Source organism: Acinonyx jubatus, chromosome A1, assembly GCF_027475565.1.
Source record: "Acinonyx jubatus isolate Ajub_Pintada_27869175 chromosome A1, VMU_Ajub_asm_v1.0, whole genome shotgun sequence".
NCBI classification, from domain to species: Eukaryota; Metazoa; Chordata; class Mammalia; order Carnivora; family Felidae; genus Acinonyx; species Acinonyx jubatus.
In genome coordinates this window covers 83,507,986-83,515,669 of record NC_069380.1, presented here as the reverse complement: position 1 = coordinate 83,515,669, position 7,684 = coordinate 83,507,986, and the positions used below count along the sequence as shown (strand labels likewise).

At 34.5% G+C, this 7,684-nt stretch overlaps 1 pseudogene; it reads right to left on the bottom strand.

Annotated features, from left to right (window-relative positions):
* Positions 1 to 1,390: 1,390 nt before the first annotated feature.
* LOC106974683 (vomeronasal type-1 receptor 90-like) lies at positions 1,391 to 2,813 on the bottom strand (annotated as a pseudogene).
* Between the last annotated feature and the right edge of the window lie 4,871 nt (positions 2,814 to 7,684).

Genomic DNA, 7,684 nt, shown 5'->3' with positions numbered 1-7,684 from the left:
GAAAGTCAAGAGAAGGTTCTAGAAGAGTAAGCAGTAAGAGTAAGTAGCCATTTTTCTATCCAGATCCTAGCTGACCACAAGGAGATTGAACCTGTGTGGAATGTCCAATTTGCCCCCAGTGTGAGTGGAATAAAGAAAGAAAGAGACTGGAGACATCCAAAACATGATATGTCCCAAATTTTACAACCATATTAGAAACAGTGATACACACAAATACATAAGCTAATGAATAAGGAGTCCAAAGAAATTACATGTCACATAATACAGATCTATGTAATATGTTCAAAATATTTAAGTAAAGACAATGGTACAAAAAGGAAATCAAAAGAAGCGGAAAGAGAATCTATACCCTTGTGAAGAATATTGGGAAAGGAGCCTAATATTATTACATTAATTTTCAATAACCATTGAAAAATAAAATGGTATAAAACAATAATAAAATGGTATAAAATAATAATAAAAAATAAAAATAAAATAAAATAATATGATATATAATATTTCAGCTAAACATTGAATGATTCTGAGGTGATGGAAGGAAAAATAGAATATTGAGCAGAAATATCGAAACCAAGGACATTAAAGACTGGACATTCATGGAAAATGCAGTAGTCATTACAGATATACAAAGATCAGGATAAGAAGAAAAAAACCACTTAATTCTTGTACTAGAGTATATGATGATAATAATAACAATAATAATAATAATAAAAGAAATCATAAGTTTCTAATTTCAAAACTAGACAAGGAGGTTACACATCAGAAATGCATTGCAACCAAAATAGATAAATAAAAATACTAACCAGAAGTGTTCGTTAAGCTGTGTAACACAAAATAAAAGGAAATATCCAAAGAATACAAAAATACTAATTGAAAGGGATACATGCACTCTGATGTTTATAACAGCATTATCTACACTAGCCAAATTCTGGAAAATGCCCAAATGTCCATCGACTGATGAAATGGTTAGATAGATAGATAGATAGATAGATAGATAGATAGATAGATAGATAGATGTGGTATATATATACAATGGAACACTACTCAGCCATCAGAGAGAATGAAATCTTGTCATTTGCAATGATGTGGGTGAGGCTAGAGTGTATTATGCTAAGCGAAGTAAGTCAGCAGAGAAAGACAAATTCCATATGATCTCACTCTTATGTGGAATTCATTAAACTAAACAAGCAGAAAGGAAAAAGGAGAGAGAGAAACAGATTCTTAACTATTGACAACATGCTGATGGCTACCAGAGGGAATGCAGGTGGAGAAATTGGTTAAGTGACCTATAGAGATTAATAAGTGCACCTGTTGTGATTCATATCAGGTGATATATGGAAGTGTTGAATGGCACCTGAAACTAATAATATATTGTATGGTAACTAACTGGAATTTAAATAAAAACCTTAAAGTGTGGTGACACACTCTTGAAACACATTTTTATCATTTTATCGGAACAAATTACCATCAGCACACTGATAGTGGCATAGAAATTGGTAACAAGCATCTGGAAATCCAGAATGACTAGGTCATATATCCATAACAGAATTGTGTAGGAGATGATGACAGTCACCCATCACATGACACAAAGGAACTCACAAACAAAAGGAAAGTCTGGGTGGCCTTTTTCTCTGGGAAGACTCTTGAGGACAGGCTGGTGCTGTGAAGGTGTTGACACCACCTCTGATGTCTGGACAAGAGAATCATCGTATATGCACTTGAGAGCAGCATGACTCCTATAAGAAAATATCCCTATATAATGTCAAAGTGAGAAGCAGTCTCCTGATGATGGAGTTTATGGGGGAAATTGAGTATTATTTACTGACATCCAGTAGATCACTCTGGGTCTCATTAGAAGAAGTAATAGCACAGATGATGAAGTTACTACTGATAGACGAACTGAGAAAACATAAGATGATAAAAAAAATTGAATAAATATTCCTTGTGCATTGATGTTTAAACCTGGCCATCCAGGAGGTCCTGGGTCTGATGATGATGGCCCAGAAGATGCTCATGGAGAGGCCCTCCATTACTCTCTTAATACAGAATAAAGCCTTACATTTGAAATCATTCAGAAAGTTAAGTGTTTTTAACAGATCTGTAAATAACAAAAACAGTACAGTGAAGAGTTTCATTATGTGGACAAAGGCCGAGTGACAGGTGACTAGATCAGTGGGCTTATGCCTGTAATCCAGAAGGAGTGTGAAGATGTGGAAGAGAACAACAAATAAAAAGTCTTTCAATAACACTAATCTCAGATTAATAGAACACCATGTCAGATTGCCCAATGTACCCCTGATGGTTTAAGAGCTTTCAGCAGCCTTCACACGTGTTCAAAGTTGGTTTCAGGTGCATAACTAGAGATACAGCACATTTTTGGGAATGATTAAAATGTCTCCTCCAGATAACTTAAGGGAAATATTCTTCTTTATAGGGGACTCATCATTGCCAGGGCACCTGCATGGTCAGAAAATTGTATCCTGCTTTCCAGCATCTAATCTTTCACCTGTCAGGTGCACTTAGTAAACGTTAAATGTGCATCTCCATTTAAGCAGGACTTGGGATTGAGATACGCTCCCCCCCTTCTCAAGGCATCTTATTTGATTAGACTTATAGGCTCCTGTGGTGGTGTATTCCATCACCCAGAACTGTCAGTCCTTAGTTGTTTCTTCTCATAGGGCTCTTTTAGTTCACACATGCAGCAATAGGGAAACAACTCTAGAAACTTACAAATTGTTTGCCTTTGTGATACCTGTCAAGAACATCTTTTTATAATTAAGATTTACTTTAATCTTTATCATGATTTCTGTGTTCATGGTCCAGTTTGTATAGTTTTTATTTAAATTCCAGTTTGTTAATATACAGTGCAATATTAGTTTTAGGTGTACACTGAGTTATTCAACACTTCCATAAAACACCCAGTGCAAATCACAAGTGCACTCCTTTATCAAACAACATCAATTGAGAAGCGACTTTTTTTTTGTGAATTAACAATAAGCCTGCATGTATATGATTTCAAGTATAAGACATTCTGGATAAAGGGAAACTACAAAGAAAGTAAAAATATCAGTGGTTGCACACAGAGAGAAGGAGGAACATTTGGACTATAGGGGAATTTTAGGACACTCAGAATTCTCTGTTTAATTCTATTAAGATGGCTACAACCCAATAAACTTTTCTCCAAATACACAAAAAGATGTACAACAATAAGAATGAACAATAATGTAAACACTGGACTTTGGTTTATTATAATGCATCAGTGTAGGTTTATTAATTGTACATAATGTACCACTCTGATAGGGTATGTTGACTCTGGAGAATGCTATGCATGTGTGGAAGTAGAGAGTGTACTGAAATTCTCTGTACTTTACACTCAGTTTTTCTGTGAATAAAAGTACTTTTCAAATATAAGACATTAAAAATGTAAACTATATTACATAACCACATGAAGAAGAATCTCTCCACCAGCAATCCTGACACCTGAGCATTCACCAGACCATGCACAACCATTCAAGCATTTTCTGGTTATGAAATATAAACAATAATCCACCATCTAAAATGGAAACTAAAACAAACAAACAAACAAAAAAGAAAAAAAAGAAAAAGAAAGTAACAATGAAATCACTAACTGGTTCTTTAAAAAGTTAAACACAATTGAAAAAACTTCAGCAGAGTTAGACAAAAAGAGGAATCAAATAAAATCAGAAATAAAGGAGTCGAAATAACAGAAACATAGAAATGCAAAGAATGATAAAATAATATAGAGAAAAAGTATGTGCCATCAACAAAAAAAAATTGAGAAATGGATAAATTACTAAAAACATACAATCATTCAAAACTGAATCATAAATAGAAAATTTGAAGAGTGGTTATTAGTAATGAAATTGAATCATTAGTAATAAAAAAAAAACACCCAAAGAAAATTCCAGGATCAGAGTTTCACAGATGACTTCTATCAAATATTTAATGAAGAATTAATAACTATTCTCAAGCTATTAAAAAAAAGAAAGAATAAGAACAAGAAGAAGAAAAGGAAAACTTTGAAGTATATCTTACAAGTCCAATATTGCACAGACACCACAATTACATGAATAAAGTAAAAACAAATCAATAACAAAAACCTACAGGCAAATATCTTTGATGAATATAGATGCAAAAACTCCTCAAAATTTTCCCAAACCATATTCAATATTAAAATTTAAAAATAATTAACCAGATTTTTCTCAAATGTGATTTATTTTAGTGATGATTGTGTGATTTTAATTTACTTTACAAATCAACCAATTTGATAAATCGCATTAACAAGATGAAGGATAGAAAGCATACAATCATCTATAGTGATGCTTAAAAAGCTTTTGACAAAATATAATATCTATTCTTTATAATAACTGTCAACAAAGTGAGTTTAGAAAGAACACATCTCTACATGAAAAAGGCCATGTGTGGGACAAAGCATGTTAACATCATACTCATTGGTAAAAGAGAAATATTTTTCTCTACAATCAGGAAGGAGACAGGAATTACACTTTCACCACTTTTATTACACATAGTGTTGAAAGTGGTAGTCACAGCAATAAGATAAGAAAAATAAATAAAATCAACCAAATTGGAAAGGAAGAACTAAAACTTACTATTTACAGATGGGAAAACACTATATGTATATACAAAACCCTAATGAATCCACCAAAAAAAAAAAGCCCTATTAGTACTGCAAATTAATTCGGGAAAGTTGTAGGATACAAAATTAATACTAGGAACCTGTTGACTTTCCATACTCAAATAATGGTGTATCAGAAAGAGAAACCAAGGAATAATTCACTTACAATTGCACCAAAATATTGAAATGCCTAGGAATAAAGACATACTCTCAAAACCAAGGATATTGATGAGGGAAATAAAAGAAAATACAAGCAAATAGAAAGGTATTCCATGCTCATGCATTAGAAGAATTATATTGTTAAAATGTCCATAGTACAGAAAGCAATCTACAGATTCAATGCAATTCCTATCAAAATACCCATAATATTTTTCACAGAATAAGAACAAATAACTATAAAATTTGTATGTAAAAAAGAAAAGACTATGGATAGCCAAAGCAATACTGAAGATGAAGAAAATGGTTGACTATCATTATACCAGACTTTAAGTTTGGCTACTGAGCTATAGAATACCAAAGATTATGGTTGTGGAAAAGAAACTAGACACATGTATCAACGGAATAGGAGACAGATCTCATAAATAAACCCACTTATATTGTCAATTAATGTATAATGAAGAAGGCAGCACTTATAGAGTGGAAAAAAGGCAATATTTTTGATACATTGTGTTAAAAAAAAACCTGGACAGCTAGATGCAAATAATGAAAATGGACCACTTTCTTTTGCCACACATAGAAATATAAACTCAAAATAGAGTAATATCAAGAGGAGTTAAGATGCTTGAGTTGAAGGGGAACCCTGGGCATGTCTTTTCCCTTTTCCACAGTACACAGATCAACATCACATCATTTTGAATACCTAGGAAATTGAACTGAGGATTAAGAGAACAATCTGCATAATGTGAGGGAGAGAATTTGCAGGTACACAGTGCGGATACATGAAGTAGGGGAAAGGAAAATCATGGTGCCACAGAGGGGAGGGAGCCCTTTTTGTGGAGAGGAGAAAGAGAGAGGGAGGAAGAGAGCAGTGTATTGGGTTAACACAAAAACACTGCCCACAAACCATTGACTGGGGAATCAGGAGGAACTATCACATAAACTCCAGGCACCTGCGCAGGTATGAAACTGCTTTTCTGGGACAAAAAGGCATAAGGTTCAGTGCTCCAGAGGAAAAGTGTGTGTCTACACCTTGTCGAGTTCTTTAAGATTTGGGGTTCAGTGTTTTTGTCTTTAGTCTTTTTTAGAAACAGAAATATTATAATGTGTTCATTGAATATATTTATGAAAACAAACAAGCAAAAACAGCAAACACGGTTTTCCTGGGCTAGGTTAAATAAGGAAAAGATGTACCAATAAAACTGGTGACTTAGGTGGAAAGCCTCATTGTGGATTATTTAAATGTCAATCTATAGGTGCTTAGTGTTGACAACAACATAGGATTATATACAAAAAAGCTGATATCTCTTTTAATTGATACTTGGGAATTATATGGCAATACAGGAATTGGAACTCTTGTAACAAAATTTTGGAAGGGGTAATAAATCCCTTCTATTTGAATGACTGTAGATTGAAATGGAATAGTCACATTGGTGAGTCTCTTAACGTTGCCAATGGACCATTGAGACCAATGGGCTTTGGAAGACTAGTGCGTACTAAGCATTTTATATTTATAATTCAGTTGAATCTGACAAACTCTAAGTGGCAAAGCTGATGTTGACCAGATACATAAAGAACCATTGGTGGCATGAAAGACACAGAACCCCTTTTGAAGATCACCAAAACTAAACAGAGTCCTGACAGTTCTATAATGTGTCTGTCTATTGTGGGTGGGCATGAAATCTTATAAAACCAAAGCTACATTAGTGATTGGTTTTATTCAAGGAACACTCCATTTTATAATTTGCTAAATTTCTTAGCTTTTTATGGTTAGGGCTTTTCTATTTTGTTTCTATGTCATATATGTGTCTCTGTGATATTTTCATCTCTATATATGTTATTTTTCCAAATAAAATTATATAGCTTTATTAATTGATTAATAATATGATTGGTTATTGATACGTATGTTTCTATTTTATTTATTTAAAAAAATAATGTTTATTTATTTTTGAGAGGGAAACAGAGCGTGAGAGGGAGAGGGGCAGAGAGAAAAGGAGACACAGAATCTGAAACAGACTCCAGGCTCTGAACTGTCATCACAGAGCCCGATGTGGGGCTCAAACCCATGACCCATGAGATCATGACCTGAGCCAAAGTCAGATGCTTAACTGACTGAGCCACCCAGGCACCACAATATGTACGTTTTTAAAACTCGTAACTTTTTGAAAGCATATACTGAGGAACATTTTCTACTGTAAAGTGCCAAGTGAATTCTGTTACACACTTCAATGTTATCGATCAGAAGTTATCTCAACAGCACTCTGTGCTTTCTGCACAAATTGTCCACTGCAGCTAAAATCATCTAATCAATCACCACTTACCCTTTTTAACATTTTATTTTAATTCCAGTTAGTTAATTAATTAATTAAATTCCACATGGTGCCTGGTCAGGGTGCATGCATGACCTTAATAAAATTTGCCCTAAGCCAAAGGCTGAGGCTTGCAGGTTTGGTGTGGGCAAGTCCCCAGGAGAATTTGTGGGTGTGGCTCAGTACTAGCAGATTAGGTAGCAAGTATCCGTGGAGCTCTGGCTCCCTCAGGTGGCTCCGTGTTTATGATGGGGGTGGGGATGGGAAATAACACCTGCCAGTTTCCTCATTTTCAGAGAAGCCCTTCAACATGCTCCAAAATCAATATGATGAGATCAGTCTCTTGTTGCCCTCTGTGTTGTGTAAACTGTCATTTTCATGTTGCCTCTGCACAGAATGCTGTCTATTTAAGGGCATTGACCTTATCACTTGACCTCCTAGCTCACTCAGTGTTGAGTCCTCTGACCTTCAAAGCTCCAGGTTCCAAGTGCCAACAGTTTTATAAACTCACAGAATTCAGGCCCTCTAGTTCTCAAAGCCAAACAGTATGAGAATGTTCCCTACA